Raw genomic sequence first — 25,571 nt, 5'->3', positions numbered from 1 at the left:
TGAAAACTTGACATGTTTAAGGAATCGCAATTTTGACAGGTTAGACACCACAAGATTACATGAATTGTCCAGGATCACAAATATTGGTAAGGTGAAGCTGGGATTTGAGCCAATCTGCAATTTCTTCACTTGACACATTGTTTCCCAGTTCTTATCATAGAGCACGGTACAATTATTTCTCAATGTTAGAGTATAATGACCTAATTAATATCTTGGGTTGTAGAACTGACTTGTAAAGTACACAACTCACATGATAATCTGACTTGACAATATCTTAAAACCAAACTTTATAAATGTGTGTTATGCAATAGGCGAATGATGCCAGCTTCATGTTCTCCATCATCAAGGTAAGTATACAAGCACCAGAACATAAAGTGGTGTGAGCTTAAAGGATTTGATCTAGAGTTGTCTATTGCATTTTAAAGCTTAAAATACACCCAACACACAGACTTGTTTACTATTTTTCATGATGTGCAGAAATACCTTTGAAATTACCTTTGAAATTGTACATGAAAGGATCCAATTTATTGTGATAAATAAGCACATCTGAACATATTCTTGCCATAGGCGGGTGACATCACATCAGCTCACTACTGTATATGATCCCTTTACTCAAATGGCCATAAGAAAGATCAGGCAATGGGATAAACAATGGCACCAGTATGTGAGAAGACAAGCCTTCTCATGGAAGACAGCAGTGTACTACTATACAGTAAGATGAGAGGATGTGTCCATGATCACTGTGTTGTCTGCTGGCAAGGCCAGGATATTGGCCTCAACCCTTGGGTTCCACACTTTTGAATTTGACTACCTAATCACCTTTCCCAGGTAACACGTATACTCTTTATTGGGGTGACTGCTAGTTTTTACAACCCTCATTTAGAGGAATCAAGAGCTAGACCGGGATCCTAGTGATGCTGTTACATTTTATATCTGGATCTGTCTAATGAGCTACATTGTTTTGTAGCGCAGCGTTACTATCACAAAAGTATGTCTGCATGCAAGTTTGTCAACCTAAGACAATGGAAAGGCTGAGTCTACCTTGCTGTAATTTGGTACTGTGATCTAGCCTATGAACGACAGTCTCTGTAATGAGGGTTTCCACTTTTAGCTATCTTGGTGAAAAATGGTGGCATTCAAGGTGCATTTCAACTTTCAGGATTGCACATGATCAATATCAGGGGAGTTGCTAGGTCTGGAAAAGACCTGGGGCTAAGCTGATGTCGGAACTGTTGGGACTGGGGGCTAGCTAGTCTTTTGGCTGTAGCTCCTGAGATTCTATCCGGGGCTACAACCAAAAGATCAGGGGCTATAGCCCCCTTAACCCTCCCCTAGCAACGCCCCTGATCAATATATTCCAGTCATACGGGTGAGAATGCTACAGGAGTGATGTTATAGTGAACTGACAAACTGGGGCAGATTCTCAAATTAAGTGCAAACGAAAACAATTCAGAGGAATGTACTTTTTTCATTTGCGATCATTCCGAAATGTGCAAGTCATCTTATTTTCAAAGGTGACCTGTGCACTTCAAGGGTGGCTGAGCAGTAGCACAACGATTTGCTAACCAGGCCCCTTAAATACATCCGGACACGAATGTGTTACAGGCTCCCATGGCCCACGTGGGGGCTTAGAGAGTCTTTCAGGGTGACAGTCCCTCTTGTGACTGTGAAATGCAGTAAACAATAAACACTGCTGCTCTCCAACTCATAGAAAATGCATGAACGGTTTAGAAATGGCCCTATCTTGCATGGGGCATTCCCCTGCGCCTATTCCAAGCAGTCACAATGGAAAATTGTTTATATGTGTACATTTGAAAGAGCAACCCATTTGTGGATTATGGATGTGCTTTGGAATGTGCCAAAATGCCCCCTTATTTGCCCAAATGCTTAAAGGGAGTGAAAAAGGGCATCTTATTGTGAGCATCTAACTTGCACACATTCAGATGCCCTTTTTGGATTTGGGTGCAAGTTCTTTTGGTGAAAATGATGACCTGCGTTAGCGCATTTGATCACTTGTGCCAATAAAAGGTCTGAGAATCTGGGCCAGTGTGTATGCAGAAAACTTTACAGGGTTAAATTATGGCAGCAGGTTTAGAGCTTTAGCAGAGCACCAGAATCATCCTGCCATTTTTTGTAAATAATGGGCACTGACTTCTTTGAAGCTGACAGCCATGTGGGTCCCCTTAGGTGAGGGCCCAGAGCACAATACCCTTTTGCCTTGCCTTAAATACACCTCTACCAGTGCACCCTGTATGTTCTAGTCCTTCTGAGGGATGTGCCAGTGCTACCTGGAATCATTTGCGCCCCGTGCCCTCTCCCTTATCTCGCCAAGAAGATTCACTGAAGAGCAGAAGACAATAAAGGAAAGTGTTGTAATACATCCGTGTGCGCATGCTTTTTCCCTATGGAACGCATGCTGTTTGTGTGTGTGCACGAGTCGAGTGAGTCTTTAGCTTTTTGAATGTGTTTGTTAGTAGCAGAGTGTGGGTGTGTGTGTGTGTGTGTGTGTGTGTGTTTCTGATTGAGTCTGCTGGTGCCTGGTTATGATGAATGTCAGCTTGAATGCAATGTATGCATGTGATTGATGGCGAGGGCTGTAGCAATGCTGATTTCAATTGTGGTCTCAGGCTCAGAAAGTGAGGTACAGGGGCCATTATTACTGGCATAGACACATGTGGGCCTCAGCCATGTGAAAGGAATTTACAGTGACCATTATTAGTAGCATTGACAGATAGAGGTAACAGCCACATGCTTGTGATTTCCTGGGACACTTATTACGGACGTAGACAGTTTATAGCTGCAACCACATGCAGTGATTTACAGTGGCCAATATTGTTTGCTTAGATAGATTCCGGCTGCAACCACATGCAAGTGATTTACAGTGACCAATATTGTTTGCTTGGATAGATATTGGTTGCAACCACATGCAAGTGATTTACAGTGACCAATATTGTTCGCTTAGATAGATTCTGGCTGAAACCACATGCAAGTGATTTACAGTGACCAATATTGTTAGCTTGGATAGATATTGGCTGCAGCCACATGCAAGTGATTTGCAGTGATTGTTACTAGTGGCAACATAACAATGATTTACAGTGACCATTACTGATATTGATTTATTGTGGACACAGCCATATATAAGTCATTGAAAGTAATCATTACTGGCATAGATAGATTGTGGCCACAGCCACATTGTTAACTGCTCCCATGTACTGTTGGCAGCATGGCATTTAATTGTTCCCCTAAGTAACCCATTTTAAACTATATGGATTTGACCTGGTTATTCTCAAAATTTGCTTTGTAAAATGCTTCATTTCATCACATTATTTGAGAAATTTTCTTGACTCCCCTGAAAGCCCCTAGTTGTGTTTAACTAGACTCAGACACTCTCACCAATTTGAGGTAACTATTTAGGCCCCACCACTGAAAATACCCGCCATGATGGAACATGATTCATTTAGAATCCTGGTGTCCCCTCAGAAACCATCTGCCCTCTGAAAACAAAAGCTACCTGTGCTACTTCCTGCAAGCCAGGTAAGTTGATGTTAGGGCATGTTGGCATTGAAAAAGCAAACATGCAAATGTAATACTAGCTCTGTCTATTTCGACTGCAGGAACTGCGTTAGTAAAGTTAAGGACAAAAAGACACATACCCCAACCAGATGTCCAAGAGTAACAGAGAAGCCAATGGACAAAGCCGCAGACCCGACACTGTCTGATCGGCGATCGTCTGTTGAGGCGAAAATGCAGAGAACCAGCTGGAAGGTGAGTATAATCTCAATGCCGACGCCTTGTCCGGGAGTTATGCTGCCACTCAGCTGCAACGGATGATAAAACATTGTTAGACATACACTGCACAAGAGAAAGCACCAGACACGCAGCAACTGCTAGTCCCCACCATGCCAACAGCCCCTCCAAGGCCTTACCCCTAAAACCCTTCTGCATTATCTCCTTCTCCCTCAGTATCTTCAGCTTTGCCCTCCAACTGCTCTTCCCCAGATGTTCCTGCACCCTCTTCTATCGCCTTCTCTTTTAATATTCCTGCTCTGACCCCCCCTTCCGCCTCATCTCCGGGCTCCGTGGTATTTCATTTCATCTTATCCCCCTTCTTCTCCTTCACTTTTGTCTCACTCTGTTCATCCGCCCCATGTTCTTGCCCATCAATCTACCTTCACCTCCTTCAGCCTCATCCCTTCCACCTCTTCTCCTCTCAGTCATAAACCCCTCTTGCACAGGAATGATTGGCATGACTGATGAGCAGTAATCCCCTGAAGAATCCTTTCCTCAAATACTCCACTTTTAAATCGGAGCACAGCAGTCAACCCTGAGAGCAGAATGTACAATTTCAATGTGTCAACTACTAGACAGGCATGTCTCTTCCCACCAGTCACGAATAGATGCCATGCAGTGTGTGTTGATGGAGGGGGTGTGACAATACACGGATAGCATCTGTACAGGTTCATAACGTAAGCATGTGGAAGAATGACAAATCATTAGGACATGCTGCTCCTTAATGGAACAAAAAAAATATTCACTTTGTAATTTTTAACAGCAATACGCTGGATGCCATTGGCAAAAATAGAGTCGTGGTCCCCACACAACTTGCGCTATACAAACTAATAAGGCCAGGTCCTTTTACATGTTCAGTGTTGTCCTGCTCTGACACCTGCCCAACTGGCTGGCAAATGCATGCACCACAGTCAGGACCTGAAAGCATTGATCACATATGAGACTATGGGCACTTCCGGTTTCCGTATAGAGAGTCACCACCACATTCCTCCTCTTCTCCACCTATAGAACAGGCGCGCTTTTCTTGCTGTCACCTTTCCTTTATGTTCTGTCGCCTCCCTTTAAGACAGTCCCATGGGAGTGTTTTTTTATTAATCTTTTTTTTTTTTCAAATTGGACACACATACGTGTATTTGTCATAACTGCTACCTCCTTGGGCACTTGCCACATATGACTGACTTTGGGCGATGCCTCCATTGTGGCAGACATTTTTCTAAGGCTAACCTCTGCTGAACCTGCGTGACGTGCTTCCAGAATGTCAATCCTGTCAGTGCTTTGACATTTTTTGAAAGTTGGGACTTAATGTCCAGTCAGTAGCAAGTACTAGAGGAAACTGCAAACTTAGTAAAGGGCTTCAAGCTGACTGTCCAATGTAAGGGCGGGGATCAGTACCTCACTCAGTATTTCATTGTCTTTCGGTGCTGGTGTGTAAGCTGCCAATACCAGTCCCTGGTGGTCCACTTTTATTAAAATAAATGTACAAAATAAGCTAATTGAGGCTGCAAGTCTAGGGGTGGTCCATGTATCCTTTCCCTCGTCCTTAAAGGGGGCTCCTGCCTATCTAGCCCAGGCTTCCTGCTCAAACAGGCCCGGTGACAGTGCAGATTGTCCTTATAACCAGGTGAACCCCACGGTCTAGGCTAACCCTTCAGTAGGCCTTCTCTATCTAAAACCCTGAGGATTTTTTTAAGTGACCTAGTGGGATGGTCTGATTTCCCTGTTGTCCTTCCCATTGATTACCATTTCTCTACCTTTTCCTCACTCTCTCCTTGTGCCCTCTGTTTTTCTCTCTCCTCACTATACTCCCCAGCTCCCTCCTGATCTTATCTGCTTCCCTTCCTGATCTCATTCCCCCCCACAGTACCACTACCTCTCCTGTCTCTCCTCACTTTGCTCCAACTCCTGCTTTTGCTTTGCTCCACCCTCCTGCCCTGCCTTTCTCTCCCTCCTCTCCTCTCTATCTCTCTCTCTTCCTCTCTTTCTCTCTGTTTCTCTATTTCTGCAGGTCCTACTGCTATCTTCTCCCGCTTTCCCTCCAACATTAGCTTCACTCTCTCACTAACTCTAAGCATATTGCAAATAATTGTTAGAACTCCCTTAATCCCAACACATCTTCTTCACGCTCTCCAAACATGGCAAACCTCTTTGCCACCTCCTCCTCCACTTGATACATACTCCTCTCTGGTCTTTTGTTCTTTCTCCAATCTAGCCTGAACACCGTTCATTGCAGATTGACTCTGCTGATTTACTTATGTTTAAGTAGTTAATACAATCAACTTTTACAAATTAGAACATCCAAATTAGAGCATCCAAAAAAAAGTCATACCACATAAAGCTAACAACAAATGTTAAGATACAACCTTCCCATAAAACCTAATAACATTTCCATTACTATAACAAATTCCCAACAGGCTTAAAAACCTCACAACCGCTATCGATAAAGAAGGACAAGAACCACTTACAATCCATTGCCACAAACTGTCAGATTCAATAATATCCAATTTAGCAACAAACATTTAAAAAACATTATGCGATATTCCATTAAATTGAGTCCGTCCATAATTAAAGGTCTCAGTGTTTCAATTACTGCAGGGTTCTCACAAAAGCGACAGAAGGACAGATCAATTGGCATTGGCATTTAAATTGTTTAAAATGTCCCTTGTCAAAACAAGATTCAACCTAGACCGCATAAAATGTATGAGCTGGCCTTTGGGGATTTTTTCAAATACTCAGCTAAAACACCTCCGTTTTATTATAGTTGTTTTGCTGTGCATAAAGTTTATAATTATGAGTTTTCTCACACCCAGTTCCAATCATTATCAAAGATTATTTGTTTGACCCTATTCGGGTTCGAAGACAGCAGATCCTTCATTAGATTCATTTCACACAATCCTCTCGACATTTGCTGGTAAAACTCATCACCACATCATTGCAGACTGAGTGCTGATTTATTATAAACAATTCTTGGTATTTAGAAGTGTGAGCATCATCTTATCTGAGCCAAAGGAGCCATATCTTGACACCTCATAATACCTTACTTCTCCAGCATGTTAGCTCTTTAGCACACTAATAAATGATACTGCTATACTGCCTTTGCAGTTTTCTGTTTTAGGATTGCCATCTCTGGGCGGGGGGAGGGGAGGTTATTTGTTTGACCCAAACCCTAATTCTCCTCATCCGCCTCATTCTCCCCCACCACAACCTCCCCAACAATAATATTTCTTAAGTACATGTAGCCTACCGATGCACATTTGCTCAATGAGTTATGTACCACACAATGCTCCATTCCTCCCTACATGCTTCTGAGCTCATGCACACCGCTTCAATGCCTGAACGGCTCCACTGCCATCGCCAGTAGCTACACCCAACACTGACAAATGTGAAGGGAGGATAACAGCTATAGTTCTGCCACCAACGCTGTTAGATCGATTTATTGACTCCTTTCTGGAACAGATTAAGGTTCCATTACCAAACACACTCACACCAGCTTCAGCTCCAATTCCAAAATGAACATGGACCTTCAACCTTATTTTCCAACGCTACAAGTGGATGCATCCCAAAGTCTTTAGACCTCAAATACACAGTCATTAAAGATGGCCCTTTCATAGTATGAGCACAATCTGCCGTAGTTGAAGCTGCAGTCCTCGGCATCGTTGCAAAGGTATGGGAAAACTATATTGAAACCCTGCTGTAATCCCAACAGGTTTGGGTACTTACTCCACTCTGACATTGCAGAGGAATTTGCTTTGTGGCTTTCTGAAGTCAAGGAAACTGCCTTGCAGCAGTGGCAGGTTAATAAGGGCATGACAGATACTACACTAGGGCTGTAAAAATAAATGTTTGCAATGAGGAGAAATGCAGACATTCCTGTTTCACCAGACATCCAATACAAAGTACTTGATCAGCTTTTTCGAATCTGTCCCTGCCATAGATGGTACTACAACATATAAGGTAGGGTAGAAGCTGTAAAGTCTAATTTCAATGTCTATCTTCCTACCAAAACTGATTACCAGCCATAGCAAGTTTGCAAAGATTTTAAGACCTGTCAGATGGCTAAGTCCATAACAACAGAAGCGCATCAAGGAAATGCAAGTTCCTTTCCAAATCTAAAGTAAGTTTAACTTTCAGTCTGAGATGCAATGTTCCCTTTACAACAAGGAGCATTCATCCAAAAATAGTGGCAGAGGTTCGCCCCATTAGCATCAGTGGGTCAAGATAACCCAGGACCCTTGCATCTTTCAGATGATCAAACAGGATTATTCCATCGCTCAGGACACCATCGCCCTCCATCATCTCTGGAGATATGAGGCTCTTTCAAATCTATGCAGTAGTGCTTGTCATGGAGCATCACATGGTTTAAGGGTTCTAATCATGCCATTATTTAAGCTCAAGGAAACTCAGGTGGCTCAGACCTGTTCTGCATCTTTACACGTTCATTCAGTTTTTAACCATGGCAACTTTCCACATTGCAACTATAGCTCAAATATCGGAAGTCTTCCAGCTTTGCGACTAGATTCGTTCAGTGAATCTTTAAAATGCGTATTTCCATATTTCAGTCTTAAAATAGGGTCGACACTGCTCCAAGAGTCTTGACAAAATTCCTTGTTTTTAGTGGCTGAACATCTGTACTGGAAGGGTGTACACCTTTACGCCTAAATGGATGACTGGATGATTTGAACCTCATTTCCAGGTTAATCTCTTCTAAGTCTTCAATTGGTGTCCAACACAGTGGTCGACTTGACTTCGATTTTTTGATAAATGGCACATAATAAGTCCTCTGGCCACACCAAAAAACAATTCCCATGAGCTGTCCTTGATTTTATGTAGGAGAAGTCCTTCACTCCTCACGACAAAATGTCATTCACTCAAAAGCCTGTACATCACTTCACTATCTGGGGCTCATGGCTGGCTGGCCTCACAATCTTACTCCGTTGAAGTTATTTATGACTTCTGGCTCTCATTGGGGAACATTCCTGTGTGTTACATTTCAAGTCTATTCAGATCTCGCCCTCATTGATTTGATTCATACAAAGATGATGTCAGGAATGCCCTATTCGGAATGTGGTTCCATTACATCCTCCCGATCAACTTATTTCTGTCGCAATAAATTGCTCAGGTTTCAGGTGCGGAGCCCATTGCCAGGGTTTGAAAGCATACATAAGCTTAATTGAGCTTAAGACAATCGTCCCATATCTGACATGTGTCCTCCTTCAGTTACAAAACATATTAATCAAAGTCTTCACAGGCAGTATGGCTCTATGTTCTATTTGAACAAATAGGGAACAATTTGTTCCATTTCTCTCTGCAAACTTCGCCACATAGCTTTGGGAGTAGACAGTTTTGCTTTGAGTAAGGCTTGACAGTACATATTATTGGAAAGAGGCATGTCACAGCTGGCATGCTTACATATTTCACCACACTCATAATAGGTGGACGCCGGAACTCAAATTGACCTAGATTTTCTTCTCCTGATGTCAACTGCAAATAGACTTATTTTAACCCACACAAAAGCACTCTGTGTCCCAGATAAGCATCCTTTGTGGGTCTCAGCTGCAATTCTCTAAGAGATGCTCTGCTTCTAAATGAATTGACATAGACCCTGTATGCCACTCCACCTACTTTCCCTGACTTTGAGAACTCTTCGGAAATTCAATTTCAATTACATTTGATCATATTCCGATTTGTCCATTTACAATAAATAAAGCACACATTAAAAATAACCACAGAGACAGTTCCAGCTAGCATCCAACACCACTTGATAAATCCTTGTTTTAACACTATTCCGTACCACTGGTAGATACATTTATAAAATCTACTTAAAATAAATACAAAACCAAATATTTCATATATCTTGTTTGACGAATTAATGAAACCCTGACATATTTGTGCAAGTTATAAATACAATCTGCATTATTACAACTGATAATGTACTGCATTGCCTCCCCACAGAGCCTTATATTATTCCGGATGAAATGTGGTTACAACTGTTTTTTTTGCAGGTCCCTAAAGCAGTTATAAATCAATAGAAAATGGCCCAGATCCTCTGGCATAGCCATATCACAGAAGCAGGCATTATTTGCCTCTTCCCCACTCCAATTAGTATGAGCGTTTAAGGGGAGCACATTAGGCGGGTCATCAAAACTATTCTTCGACAGTCGGGGGACATATGGATACACACTTCACCTCCTATCACTCTATCCACCCTGAGAGCGCCCTAAGTGCACCATACAGCCTCAGCGATCACAGGCTACATACCATTCTTCCATCTTCCTACTGCTCAATACATAGAGCTCTTTGCTTTAAAACATGTATGCATAATTAGTTTGCTTCAATATATTCACACCTACAAATCCCCACTTCTTGAATAATGTACAGCCCTCAGTATACTAAGTGTAACCACTACGTGCAGGGAAATTTTACAATTTCCAATAATGCATTTGGAATATTTGGGTTCTCAATCACTTGCATTTGAGTCTTCATCCCAAATCTGATACTTGCGTGTGTTTCAAAGTTTGGCACCCCCAAATCCAGGCATGGGAGCATTTTGAGCAGCCCCAAATCTCTGAAATTAAAGTCATCAATCAGTTGTTTCCTGATTCTTATGACTGCAACCAGGTCTCACCAGATCACATCTCATCCAGATCTCAGAAGGCAGTTTATTGCACTACAGAAGGTGCCGCACCTTCTTACTTAACAGAAGGGTTGCATTTTCCATCGCTGAACTTGAAAGCTTAAATCATAAAAGGTTTGCATATGATTACTTATGGAGGAAAATCAGCCTATCTGGGGTGCAGCAAGAAAATAGTCCCCTTGTAAATGTGGGGCAACTCCCAGCGATCAGACCAAGAAAAATAGAACCCACTAGGGAAAAAGGCTTGGTGCACCCTCTTTTGAGAAAGACAAAAGCTTTTATTATGTATATAAAAGAATAAAGCGACAGGGCATTACAAATCCACTGCCAAGGAGCTCTCTGACGTCTTTTGTACAAGATTCAGGTTATAAAAACTCAAATCTTCAGTTATGACAACATCGATATACAGTGTTAATCCCCCACCCTCATTGGCTGCCGCAAATATACATGCTAATGATTACATTTAGCCCATCCTCCATTGGTTCCATTGTCTTCTCCCTCATCTTCACCAAACGTGAGTAATGTCTTAGTCCTCCATGGAATGCTGCAAAGCCATTGGTTAATAGGGTCCGCCCTACTTTTGATCCTAACATGTGACATGCACCTGGTTATCAATGGGAACTCAGCGAACAAAGCATCCCTTTTCTAATCCCATAGACATTTGCGCCCCCATCATATCCTCCCCACTGTATTGGTATAATTCTTAGCTCTCTTTGCCACAAAGTATAGATCCTGTCATTCTCTGCTTTCCCCTTTATCAGTTCATCTCCCAAAGAGTGAACCTAATGTCCCACTAGTCAATCCAGTTCACAAAGGATTCAGAGCCCATTTCCCTGCTCATCTGGTAGTTCAAACAGGATGACCATCATTCTGGGGGCGCTAGTGTCTTAAATCTTGGTTTATCTTTTGGCATCCCAAGACCTCTGCCTTCGATCCCACAAATACGACATTGGTAATAGGCCGCAGCCCTTTGCTTCTTTGCCTGTACACATTCCTAACTAATTAGTTCAAAGGCCTAGCTGATGTGGGGTCGTATGTGTGTTCTTTACAGCACCCTGGAATCGGGATGCAATGGTGAGGCAAGGGATAAGGCTTTGTTGTTCCATGCTTCTGTGAAAACACAGACTGCGAGGATTAAGGCCTACTCGTAGATTCAGTGCTAGTTTGCGTTATGACTGTTGTGAATATATGTACACTATATCCTACATAGTTAAATTGCAACACTTCTGATTAACTTCCTCCTTCATGATTTCCCACTCCCATTAATTGTCCCCACCCAAAACACACCTCACCTGCCCCCACCACCGTCCCGTCATCATTTCCATATTTTAATATATTTTTCGCAATCTAAATTGTCTAGGAGGGGCAGTGGTCTGGACATGCACACTAGCATAAATAATGTTAAAGCGAATGTCTTCATACCCTCTGGTTGCTACTAGCCACAGTGTCATGTCTTTCATCACTTATTTTGGTGGTACAGATGCTCACAGACCTCTGTAAGCATGACCTTTTGATTATTGCTGCATACCTGTATATTCCAGAGAACGTTTTTTCTTTAATGAATGTGGCAAGGATGTGCCTATCCAATAGACTTGCTCATCCTTATCCTACTGTTAGGGAGCCTGCTCCCTTATGCTATCAAAAGGAAGCAATTTTAAATTGAGCGGACTGCAAAATGAAGGCATAAAAGCAAGGCCTAGTGATTTGATGCCTTCATTTTGTCCCCCTTCCAAAGTGTAGAAGGTGCACAAAGCGATCTTTGCACCTCTGCTGTGCTTTCCTGCTTCAGCTTGGAAGAGCATCACATTTTATGCCCGAATCAGATTTTCATTCAGGCGTAAAACAAATAAATTCCTAAGGAATACTCAAGTTAGGAGCTTACAATGAGCAGGCAGATTTCACAGGAACCCAGAAGCAAAGCATCATTTGCAGACAGTGATTCATTTTTTTTTTTTTACAAAGAAGAGAGTAACACTGAAGAGTAAAGGCGATTTTACCTCGTTTCATCTTCAGTATTTCATTACACTTTAAATGTTGAACATTGCATGCGGGGGACCCAAAATTACGCTGGCGCTGATGGTGCCCTGCATGCAATAAACCTTTTTTATAAAATGACCGCAACTCTTTCTGATCCTTTGACTTGCTGTGCTCTGGGATTGCTGCCCTGGAAGACTGCTTTCCCCAGGACAATAAGACCAGTCAGAAGAATAAGCAGAGGCATTTTCCTCCAAAGAGCCATTCATTCTCTATCACAGGCATGAGATGTCGTCTGAAACTGTGCCTTTCTGACTTGTATTGCAATCAAGTGGACGTTTTCCCAGTCTTTCAGCCGAGACCTCGTGGTTCCTCAGCTGAGGGAACCTTGAGCAATCTGGAGGTCTTGAGAGCTTGGAAGTTCTATCTTGAGGGGATTACATCATTCGGAACTGCATATCATATTTGTGTCACTCCTGGTGGACTTGCACCAGCAAGAAGGCATCTATGATTACTTTGGCTCTGTAGATGGTTTCTTGTATATCTCATCCTTACTTTTATTTCATTCCCGATTGGTCCATTTATATATGTAAGGAATGCAATACGGGGTAGTCATCTACATGGGCACACAAATGACTGTCAGCTATTCCGAGGCATGCTCTCTGTTTGAGACTTTCAGCACCTTATTATAGCTGTCTTTCAAGCGGCAAGCTGGGTTCAAAAGAGCATGTCAATGCATGGATGTCTTTATTTTTGTGTGAGTGGACCCCAAGTGAAGGGTAAATGTGAAAGATAACTGAGCTTTTGTTGAGACACAGTGACAAAGGAGATGGGGCATAATTTGGCTGTACAATGTGCTATTGGTGAGCCTAATCTTCAAGGGCACTGAATGGGTTTTGGTAGTAACAGTGTCCAGACTTATGCGAGAGAATGTGGGCAGCCAGTGCCAGTTAACTGAGGCAGTGAGGTTAAAGACACTGCCTGCCGGATTTATTATAGCATACCTTTTACTGGGCCCCTGTGTACATGTGGTTACCATGAGGAAGTCCAGCATGAACCATTGCTCTGATGCATATTTCTCAGGGGTTAGTTGTAGGAGTGGGAGGGCTCTCCTTATTAACATGGAAGTGGATAGCTTTCACAACAGCCTCTATCAGATGGATACATGAAAGCTCGAGCCAGACTCCGAGTATCTTAATTTCTGAGCTTATAAAGGGGCCATACCCAGCCACAATGTACCAATGAAGGTCAGGATGCCCATGACATGACTGCTGAGAAAATCCCATAGATCATGTCTATGGTACCATTCGGAAAAAAGTTGTTTTGTTTATCCAATCGTAGATGTGTTGCGGACAGTCTTTAATTTGGTTGGTAAACAAACAAACAAACAACCAAACCCACATGAGACATTACAATTGTTACTTACTGACTTTTGTCCCCTAGCAAACTAATCCCCTTAATTAACACTATTGTCTCCACAGACCCCAGCGGTTATGGACTCATGACCCACAGAAGTGTATCCGGGACCTAGAAGCTGGGCGGCATGGCGATACATGGCTGCTTGGTGAGTATAAATGCATGCATGTCAGATACTGAGTAATGTCACAACCCCACTAATGATACCCATCATCACCTGCCCAGGGGACAGTGCCTACCCTCTGGGCACCCACATGATGACACCAATTCAGAACCCCACCACACCACCCGAGGTAAGATACAACACAGCCCATATTGCAACCCGGGGCATAGTGGAGTGCACATTCGGAGTGCTCAAGTCACGTTTTCGCTCCCTTGACCGCTCTAGTGGGCAGCTGCTATATGCGCCCCAGTAGTGTGCAGGATCATAGTGGCAGCATGTGTTCTGCACAACGTTGCAACACGCCGGGGCCTGCGGGTGGACATGGGGGTGCCCCCACATCCCCAACCACATGCACGGTCGCTGCGCATGGGAGGGGAAAGGGCACGTGGTGAGGCAGCCCATACGCAGCTGGTGGCTAATTACTTCACCTAAAATCACACCCCTGTGGAGTGCACACAGCCCTGGCACATACCAGCTGGCAATCAATGATGATGACATAAGGGACAGTCATCTGTCACAACCATACCAGCATGAGATCGGTCACCTGGAAGTGTTACATTGTGTGCACCCCTACCTACTGAAAGACAACGAATGCTGTGTCACAAAAAGGCACACATTTATGCTGCATGAATGACTACCCCCTTGCAAAATACAACATGAAAATAGTGCCATGCCACCCAACTCCTCTCCATCTCAGCTACCCAACACACCATGGCATGTCATGCAATCTGAAACCAAACAAATTAATGCACAGCACATGACACAGGTGTCACAAAGTTCACTGTCCCAAATGAAAAAAGGCCACAGACAATATGCTCCCAGTAATCAATAACAAACAGCACACATGAACAAATACTTACCAGCAACACAATACAGCAACACAGGATGAAACAGGGCCAAAATATGACAGTACAAAATCAAAGTAGTGCAAGTCTTACAACCTGAATAAGCCAGCACATCAACCCCTTCCAACTGCAGAGGGTTGCTGTCAGGCAAATGTGTCAGCGTACTGCATACAACATGAACTGCATCTGCAAAGGAGACGGCCCTGTGAAGACATGAAGAAGGTACTTGTGAATAAGGAGGAAGACATGGATGCACAAGCACATATAAATACACCATGCAGTGTTCAATACAACAACAATCCCCACTAGGGATGTCCACACAGTTTTGACCACAGACTGCCCACACAGCTCTTGGGAGCCCAATGTCACTGTGTAAGTCACTATCACTTGGTCACACCCTTTGCAAGCCCATGGAAAGGGGAAGCAGGAGGGATGTGTGTGTCAGGAACCCAAGCATCTAACCCAAACACAGGACAAGCCTGCATGTGCCCAGCTGGAATGCACAGTGGATGCCCACGGGAGCCACACAAGGCAACACACTGTAAAAAAACAGAAATAATAAATAAAAAAAATGCCCATGTGTGGGCCGGGGGGGAGTTTTCCCATACAGTATTGCCTGGTGGCACACGGCCACCGCGTCGGCGGGCACCACACCTGTTTGGGGCAAGAATATCTGCACCTGGCTGTGCTGGCACTGCCTGAGGCTGCAGGACTGCATTCCCCCTCTGATCTGCTGGCCCAGGAACAGGATCAGATGTTGTGGAGTGTGACCCTGCATCCGTAACCGCCAAAGGCAGAGTTACCAACACTGACATCCCCATAGAGGCGTCTACCCCTGGTGCAGGTGGGTTGGACAGAACAGCATCCCTGCCAGAAACACTCACCTCTGACAGCACATAAATCTCATCATCCGATTCAGCACCTGAATCATAGAGGTCTGGGGAGGTGCACCCAGAGACACCCCTGGACAGTATGGTCTGCAGGAGGATTGGGTTTTCACTCACCACCACACCCCATCCTCCACTGGTGCCCGGTCGTGGCTGAGATTCTTCCTGGGTCTGCACCATCTCCTCCACCTCTGCAGCATCAAGTGCGTCATCACCTGCAAAAACATGAAAGACAACAAATGGAAACAGACATGAGCACCATAGCACACACATAGGCCTGACAAGCCAGAGATCCAGTACATGAACAACACATGTCCCACATGACCATAACCTTGGCATGCATGCACTGTCAATGATTTGGAAGGGGAGGCAAAAAGCAGACACTGAGGACTCCAAGATGGAAAATGAACACATGTGCTGCATGCTGGATAGCACTGTCATCACATATTAGCCTGTGAGTGGCATGGTCAATCCACATACATGGCACATGCCAGCACACAGATGGCACGTAGCATAGCCATGGTACAGCCATATGTCAGGGAATGAGTACTGTCACCCATCCATGTGAGATAGACATGATGAGATGAAAAATGCAAAATAGTGTGACAAAATATGCATTTGTCACACACTGCAACACATCCAGTGTGCAATAATACATTGATGGCAGTCAGATGGATACATCAATGGTTGGTCACTTCAACATGACAGAACACAATAGTCATGTTCAACATTCAAACAAGGCCCAAAAATTAATGTGAGCAGGCCCTTACTCAATCAGCCTGGATGGTCAAATCATTCCCATAACAAGGTAATAAATGTGGGCCAATGTGGGTTGTAATCTATGACAGAAGCATGTCACATATGTGGCATTAGGGCAGAAACATGTGTTGCAAAAATGTGAGGATTGAAACAATCAGGCTGAATGAACACTGATAAATCAGAACAATGTTGTTGCAAGATGACAGTTCAAGGGCAACTGCAGTAATGTGGCGCTAATTGGCTACTGTGGTCAGAAGGCATACTATCATACCCAAACCCAAGGCTGGTGCATGGTTTGGAGGAAGCACATGGGTGACCCATACCACTCAGGAGTACACACCCTCAAGCGGCACTCAATCATTACACATCACCCAAGAAACATACACATGGATTACACACATTTGCATGGGCACTCACCGAAAAATGCCTCATAATCTGGTAGGTCTCCCACGCCTTGGATCTGTTCCTCTGTGACAAAGGTTCCAGCAACAGACTCATGTTCAGTGAGTTGGTCGTCCTCTGGTGGAGACCCACCGCCAGTCACCAGAGTAGAGGCATGATAGGAAGCCAGCTTGTTCTTTGCTCTGCTTTTCGGGTAATTCCACCGCTTGTAGCAATCATCAGCTGTGTGCCTCACAAATCCAAGGGCACTAATGTGGTCCGCGATTGTCTGCCAGTGGGCCCTACGTTGAGCAGGCGGTGATGTGTGTGCATGGAATCAGTGTGAGCCATGATGCATGTGAGTTTGAAGGCAACTTTTTGGTTAAAAGAGGCCCTTGTACATGGATGCTGATGTTGATTGCAGGCGCCGTGCCTGTTTGTGCATGTGTGTTATGTACATTCACCCATGTATTGTGGAGGAACAGGATGGAAGTGACATTTGACAGTGCCACTCATGTCTTATTTCTTCCTGTCTAGGGGAATATTGTACTGAACCCTGATGCTTGTGTCCTATGTCTCCCTCTACGCAGCGTCAAGTGAAGAAGAGGGCGGAGACGGCGTTGTGGAGCCAAGCGGCGGGGATGCCTCCACCGGGCGGTGACTCAAGGCCCAGCCACCCTCCCAGGAATTGCCATCATCCGGGAGCGAGGTGACTGGTGCCGCGTCTGCCACTACGGCTGTAGCGCAAGGGCCGGGTGAGCCCCCACAGGGGCTTGCAATGGCGGAAGACGGTGCAGAGACATCCCGGTTGGTGGAGGAGGAGGAGGAGCCCGCTACTGAGCCGCACATGGGGCCTGGTGGGGGTAGTACCACTGGTGCAAGTGGTGTAGTCCAGGGACAGGGTCAGGAGGCAGCACAAGTCACCGCGGAGGGGCCTGTGCATGTCGCTGTCCTTGACCCTGTGACTGCGCCACCAGCACCAGCAGGGAGGCCCTGTCGCAGTCCCAGTCCCGTCCGCAGGTAGGGGGCAGTGCCACCTCATCTGCCTCTCCACTACCTGCGGACGAGGGGTCCACCAACCGTATGGGCTCCGTCCTTGTTGGTGTCGCGTTGCACATGCATGACATTTGTGATGACATGCGTGCTTCCTGGGCGGAGCACACACGCCATCACGAAGAGCAGCATCGCAACGTGGCACTGTTGGGAGGGGCCCTGGTCGGTGGGTTCCTACATGTGACGCGCACTCTGGCGGAGACTATGCGCTAGTCGTTCTCCCTGCCGCCTTCTGGCCCAGATTCCACCAGGGCCCTCTGTGGACCTGGCCCGACCAACACAGCCAGCTTGGTGGAGATCCCATCCCTGCCACAGTCAGGAGTCGGCGGTCCAGCAGGGGTGGACACCCCAACAACTGGAGACCAGCAGATGGAGGATGTGCAGGCATCATCGGACAGGGCACATGGACAGCAACAACAGCAGCAGGCTCTAGGTGGGAGCAATGATGGCTCTGGGCCATCGACATCAGAGGGGCAGGCATCGGCCATAGGGCAGGAGGACCCTAGAATGGGTGTGTCTTCTGTGTGGCTGCGGTTGGGCCAGCGTATAGATACGGAGCGGCAGCGGGCGGAAGAGGCACGGTTCACCATGGTCAGGGCGGAGTTCTCCATGCGTCGGGCGATGAGGCGGGCAGAGTGCCTCGAGGCAACTCGCAGGGAGTTGGAACAGGCCATGAGTGCATCCCTGCAAGACCTCGGGGCCAGGGCAGAGTCCCGCCTCCTGGACATCGAAATGGAGTTCGATGATGCCGTGGCCCGGGACATCACAGATTGAGCCGCAGGACTTGCCTGCTGCCATTGTATATAGTTAGATAGTGTTAGGTTTCCTTTCTGTTATTATTTATTTTGGGGCGCTTGGACAGTACCCCACGTTTTTGTATATAGTTTTTCATTAGGTAGGGTTTTTTCTAGTTTTCAGCTGAAAGGTTGGGCTCATGGACCCTGGATTTGTACTTTGTAAATAGTTCAACACTGGATTTCACTTTATATTTTGATTTTTTTTTCTCCATGGATCAATGGTTTTGTCTTGATTTATCACTTTGGATTTGTTTTTCCGGACAGTCACTTTGGACCCATGTGCATTTGGATTGATTTCGATTCTGCGTTCACTCATTTTCTTTTTATATTTTGGATATGCAGCTTTTTCTTCATCATTTCCATTCTTGTGTGTTTCATTTCATGCCCTAGCTTTTGTTTTTAATACATTTTCATTTCCTACTTGTGTGGTATTTTCTCTTTGGTTACATGCATGTCAGGATGTGTGTTTTCTCAATCTCATGCACACATTGTGTGGGTGTAACAGAACTGTGTTGATGTGCATACTTGCCATTTGTGATGTGTCATGTGATAGAGATTACATTGTGGGGTGGATGTGATACCTGGTTGTGTGTTTGGACTGGGGTGGCTTGGGGTGTGATGTGGGTGGCCATAAGGCCCATGATTGAGGATCGTCATGACGTGGGGGTGGGGGGACATGAGTCGGGGCCTTCTGGCAGGTGCCCGACAATGCTGGGTAGGTGGGGGTGTTGAGGGACATGAGTCAGGGCCTGCTGGCAGGTGCCCCTCACTACTGGGGGGTGGGGGTGCTGGGGGACATGAGTCGGGGCCTGCTGGCAGGTGCCTGTCAATGCTGGGTGGGTGGGGGGGCTGGGGGACATGAGTCGGGGCCTGCTGGCAGGTGCCCCTCACTGCTGTGGGGTTGGGGTGTTGGGGGACATGAGTTGGTGATCACTAGTGCAAGGTGACATGTGGGCTGGCTGGGGGGCATGCCCATGGTGGATAGGCTGCCCGCGGGACATGACCAGGGGTGCAGGGTAGTCCCCTGTGGTATGGGTTGCCTACAGGGGCCGTCGAGGGGGTAGAGGGCACACCTGGGAGGACCCACACTGCCAATTCACATGTGGGACTCCCCACGCACCCCACTGGATACACGTACCCCGCTCTGACAGCGAAATCGCTGGGAAACTTCCCGTGCACCCCCGAAATACACGTACCCCATTTGCACAGGGCCAATCGCGTGTGGAACTCCCTGTGTACCCCAGTAATACACATACCCCACTCGCACAGGGCCAATCGCATGTGAAACTCCCCGCGCACCCCCGAAATATACGTACCCCGCTCGCACAGGGCCAATCGCGTGTGAAACTTCCCGCTCACCCCCAAAATACACGTACCCCGCTCGCACAGGCCCAATCGCGTGTGGAACTCCCCACGCACCCCAGTAATACACGTACCCTGCTCACACAGGGCCAATCGCGTGTGGAAAACCACGCGCACCCCAGTAATACACGTATCCCGCTCGCTCAGGCCCAATCGCGTGTGAAACTCCCCGAACACCCCAGTAATACACGTACCCCGCTCGCACAGGGCCAATCGCATGTGAAACTTCCTTTGCACCCCCGAAATACACGTACCCCGCACGCACAGGGCCAATCGCGTGTGGAACTCCCTGCGCACCCAGTAATACACGTACCCCGCTCGCACAGGGCCAATCGCATGTGGAACTCCCTGCACACCCCAGTAATACACGTACCCCGCTCACACAGGCCGAATCGCGTGTGAATCTTGCCACGTACCCTTGAAATACACGTACCCCACTCGCACAGGGCCAATTGCGTGTGGAACTCCCCGCACACCCTGAAATACACATGCTCCACTCGCACAGGGCCAATCGCGTGTGGAACTCCCCACGCACCCCAGTAATACACGTATCCCACTCACAGAGGCCCAATTGTGTGTGATTCTCACCGCGCAGGGGTGTACGTGTATTCGGAGGGGTGCACGGGGAGTTTTACAGGCGTTTTCGTGGTTGGGGGCCTGTATGCTGGTCCACTGGCCTGTGTGCCGTGTACGGGATTTGTGCGCTGTGCATTGCACACGGGGAGGGGTTGGGGGCGTAACTGGCGCAGCTGCAGGGTCTCTGTGCCACTCTGCGCCACGGCTGGTAATGGATGTTATAATCCATGAATACACTGTGCGCTGAAAAAGATTTTGGTGCACGCGGCTGGCGCAGACTGTCGCACACGCACACTGTGCGCCAGCCGCGTGCGCCACTTGTGCGCTGAATTCTATGAATTACCCTCTAAGTTTTTTCAAGTTATTAGCTGAGCCAAGGATCAAGATCTCTGTTTTATCGACATTCAGGCATAGGCTGTGGGTTGCCATCCATGCCTCCTTGAGGATGTAAATTTAATTCACTAAGGCTGTATCTAATGCAAAATTGCCCGTAAGGGGTATAAGGATCTGGGTGTCATATGCGTAATTTGTGTAGGTGACACCCAGTCTGTCCAATTTGTCAAATAAAGGCTTCGTGAATATATTGTACATGGTGGGTGAGACGCATGAGCCTTGAGGGACTCCACAAGTTGTTATGACTGGGTTTGCAGAGTTTGCTGTAGAGAAGACTCTCATACTTCTATTATCAAGGAATGATTGGACCCAGGCTATGGCTTCACTTGAGAAGTGGGCGGCCGATGCTAGGTGTTTGCGTGGTCCACCAAGTCGAATGCCACCGACAAGTCAAGGAGGAGTAGCATAGCTGTGTTTCCTTTGTCATTGAGTTTGTCTATTTGACCTTCAAGGTCTATTAGAGCTGTCTCCGTGCCATGCTGGGGTCTGAACCCAGATTGGCGTGAGCCGAGTAGTTAGTTAGTCTCAAGGTATTTTTGAATTTGTAAATAGGCCGCTCTGTCAGTTATCGTCAGGAGAAAAGGGACAGTGGTAATAGGTCTGTAGTTTGTTGGAATGGATGGGTCTAAAGTTTGTTTTTTTAAGAAGGGGTAGGACCCAGGATTCTTTTAAGCTACTTGGGACGTTATTTGACAAAAAGGAAGCATAAATGAGTTTGGAGATAAAGGGGTCTAGGTCTCTAGCCGCATCCTTGATTATTTGGGCGGGGCAACTGTCACCTTTACAGTTGGAAGGTTTTAGTGATGCTATAATTTTTTCTGTTTCCTGGGTGGAAATTTTGGAGAATTTGAATGGAGCTAGGTTGGGTTTGTTGGTTGGAGGGAGAATAATATGAGGTTTCCGTGGGTGGAAGCGAGGCTTTTTTTAGTGCAATTTTAGTTTGCAGTGTTTTTATTTTATTTGCTAAGGCTTTTTGTATGTTGGTGCACCATTGTTTATCTTTGGGTAAATTTTCTGGTGGGGATGTGGGGGTTTCTAATTCTTGCAGAATCGCAAATAGTTCCTGCGTATTAGAGCATGCTTTGGAGATTCTTTCATTATAGACTTCTTTTTTAGTTTGGATGATATCATTTTTGTATTTAGTAGCATGGAGTTTGAATTTTCATTTATTTTCTTGCATGGGGCTATGTTGCCATATGGTTTGTAACTTTCTTTTTTCAATTCTGAGTTCTTTTAGGTAAGGAGTGAACCAGGTGTTCAGGTCAGCTTGTTGTTTGCTCTTACAGTTTTTAAGTGGGGCAACAGAGTCTAAGATCTTAGTAATGGTTTCATTTGGTCTATCAGTGTATCTGGGTTAGAGTTGCTTGGTAGGGCATTTATCACTGGAAGGAGACGCGGTAGGATATTGTAGGTTTTGATGTTTTTCCTTGATCTGGTGGGGAGGGGGGGTGCCATTATTTTTTCTTTGCTTACTTCTTTGTTGAGTGTTAGGCTAAAGTCAATAACGAAGTGATCAGTCCAAGGTTGGGGTGTAATTTTGGTGATTATGGTAGGGCAGTTTGAGGTGGCTACCCAGTCTAGGGTCTTGCCTTTGTCATGGGTAGGGGTGAGGACTTTTTGTGAGAGCCCATAGTTCCTCAAGCATAGTGGCAATTTCTTGAGCTTGTTTATCTTCTGGGTTGTTAAGTCCTAAGTTAAGGTCGCCAAGGAGTATTATCTGGGATGATTCTTTTGTATTACTAGCTAGCAGGCTGGAGATGTCTTCGTTGAACAAGCCTAAGGGCCCTGGTGGCCTATATATGAAGTAGATAGTCATTGAATGTCATGGGGATATAGGCAGTTTAGATGATAGTAATTCACAGGATTTTAGTAGGGGTAGCATGGAGAGTCTTAATTCCAGGTTGGATTTAGCAAGGATGGCTAGCCCACCTCTTCTAGCGTTGCGTCTGCCCATTCTTAGGAGTTGGTACTCTCTCGGTATAGCCAGTGATAATGCTGGACCTGCTGCATCTTGTAGCCAGGTTTCAGTGACTGCTAGGAAGTCGAGGTTATCTGAGGTTAGGATATCCGCTATGTCAGTGGCATGTGCCACAACAGATCTGGGTCTTACCTGACAGCATTCGTAGGACCACACCTCAACCAAAAAAACAACATTTCAACAAGTCCATGGAAGGGACAGATTCTGGTGCTGAATGGCAATGGCAACTGTTGGGGTTCACAACCTGAATCCAAGATGGCGGAGCGACACAGCGTAAACTCAGCTAGCAGTGCTGCAATATGCTCCACTAACCAATCAGTCTCACACAAAAACTTTGTAGCCCATTTATCCAAGCCCCATTGCATGCTAACATGTTTTGCACATATGCAGATCCTTGAAAACCTAGGTGATCCCTGGTCCTTGAAGCTTGGAAACAAAAGGGTCAGGAAGAATTGTGCGAGTCAGGAGTACAGCGTATGTTTGTTTGTTTTTATATTTCTAATGCGCCCCAGACCCGAAGCTATCAGGGCGCAGCAACAAGACAATGCAAAGCTTACAGAGTTAAAGGGTATGGTCAATGTAAAACATATGTGCAAATTGTGAACAGGTAGGATACATAAGTACAGCAATCAGGTATTAAAAAATGCTTTGATGGAATATACAGATACATCTTAGGTATGAGTAATACAGCAATCAGTCCTAGGGATACGTGCATTTGAGCAGGTTAATGTAATTACATCTAAAGTTCAAGTAAGGTTGATCTTCTCTAAGCGGGTGTGGCAGGGATTCCAAAGTTTGGCTGCTTTCACGGGAAAGCTGCTTCTGCCAGCTTTGGTGAGTCTGAAACTTGGTACAGTAAGGCAATTGGTGTTGCTTGCTCTCATAGGTCTGATGGATGTTCTTCTATGTAGTCTATCTGAGAGATAGCTGGGGGCAGCACTATTTAGTGCTTTGTGGGTAAGGGATGCCATTTTTAGAAGGAATTTATTATGAGTCGAGAGCCAATTGTTTTGGCATCTGGTCGCAGAGATGTACTCTTCTGTTCACACCTAGTGCGGCTCTTAAGGCATTATTTTGGAGGATTTGTCTCCTCTGAATAATGGCTTTATTGGTGCCGATGTAAAGAGCGTTGCAGTAATCTAGCCTAGAAAGTATTAGAGCTCTGGCCAAGATCATGCAACTGTCATTCGATAGGAAAGGTTTGCCGGTCCTGATGTGCTAGCACGTGTAAGCAGTGGCGGAGGCCATTGATTTCACTTAATCGTTGTCGTAATCCACAGAGAGTGGGAGAAGAATCTGAGTATCATCTGCATAGTTAGTGTAGGGGATACCCAGAAGGTCCAGATCATCGAACAGGGGCTTGGTGAATATATTGTATAATGTAGGGGAGACACAAGAACCCTGGGGGACACCACACGTGATAGGGGTAGGGTCAGCCGCTGCCGAGGGGGAGAAGACCCTCGTTGTTCTATGACTCAAAAATGATTCTATCCATCTGATAGCCTCTGTGGAAAAGTGGGCTGCCGAGTCCAGTTGGCAGCATAAAACCTTGCGATCCACCAGGTCGAATACGGCAGAGAGGTATAACAGTAGGAGGAGGGCTGTTTTGCCTTGTCTCTTAACTCATCGATCTGAGTTTTTAGGTCGATGTGGGCAGTTTCCGTCCCATGTAGGGGGCGGAATCCATATTGTCTTGCTCCCAAAAGTTTATGGAGTTCAAGATATTTTTGGATCTGGTGTAAGCAACCCTGTCGAGTATTTTGAGCAAGAATGGTACCGTCGTGATAGGACGGTAATTGGTAGGAATAAGTGGGTCTAGGGTTTGCTCCTTTAACAGTGGGAGTAACTAAGATTGCTTCAAATTGGTGGGAATGTTTCCAGATGAAAAGGAGGCATTGATCAGTTTAGAGAAAAAAGGGTCAAAATCTCTTGTGACAACTTTTATAATCTGAGCTGGGCAAAGGTCGCCTTGGCAATTGGAAGGCTTGAGTGAGAGAATTACTTTTCCTACCTTGAGTTTGGAAGTTTTTGTCAAATGGAATCTGACGGGACGGTCAGATAGTATTTTGCTAGAGGGGAGGTTTAGGTTGTTCAATTGTGGTGGCTAGTTAAGGGAAGCTTTTTTTAGGGCTATTTTGTTCTGGAGTGTAGCTACTTTATTGGATAGTGCCTGTTGGATATCTGAACACCATGTTTTGTTTTTGGTACAAATATCAGGTGTAGGGATAGGAGACCCTAATTCTTTTAGTATGATGAATAATTCCTTCATACTAGAATTGGCGTTAAAGATACGTTCGTTGTAGGAGTTACGTTTATAGCAGATTTCCTTTTTATATTGTGAAGAGATTTTAGTTAACTTGGATTTGTTGTCATCAGAGGGGAGTAGTCTCCAAGCAGTTTCACATTTCCTTTTAAGAAGTCATAGGTCCTTTAGCTGGAGGGTGAACCACTTGTTTAGATGAGATTTGGGTTTGCTAGGTCTGAGTTTAAGTGGAGCCATTTTTTCAAGTGCATTTAGCATAATTTTATTATACTCGTGGACCAATGCACCTGGATCCAGGTTGTCA

General features: G+C 45.6%; 1 pseudogene; it reads right to left on the bottom strand.

Annotated features, from left to right (window-relative positions):
* The window catches only part of LOC138447963 (aquaporin-5-like), a 176,122-nt pseudogene that overhangs the window by 103,036 nt on the left and 47,515 nt on the right, over positions 1-25,571 (bottom strand).

The sequence above is a fragment of the Ambystoma mexicanum genome, chromosome 3q, assembly GCF_040938575.1.
Source record: "Ambystoma mexicanum isolate Mex_15411 chromosome 3q, UKY_AmexF1_1, whole genome shotgun sequence".
NCBI classification, from domain to species: domain Eukaryota; kingdom Metazoa; phylum Chordata; class Amphibia; order Caudata; family Ambystomatidae; genus Ambystoma; species Ambystoma mexicanum.
The sequence above is the reverse complement of the archived record's forward strand: the minus strand, read 5'-3'. Positions and strand labels throughout refer to the sequence as shown.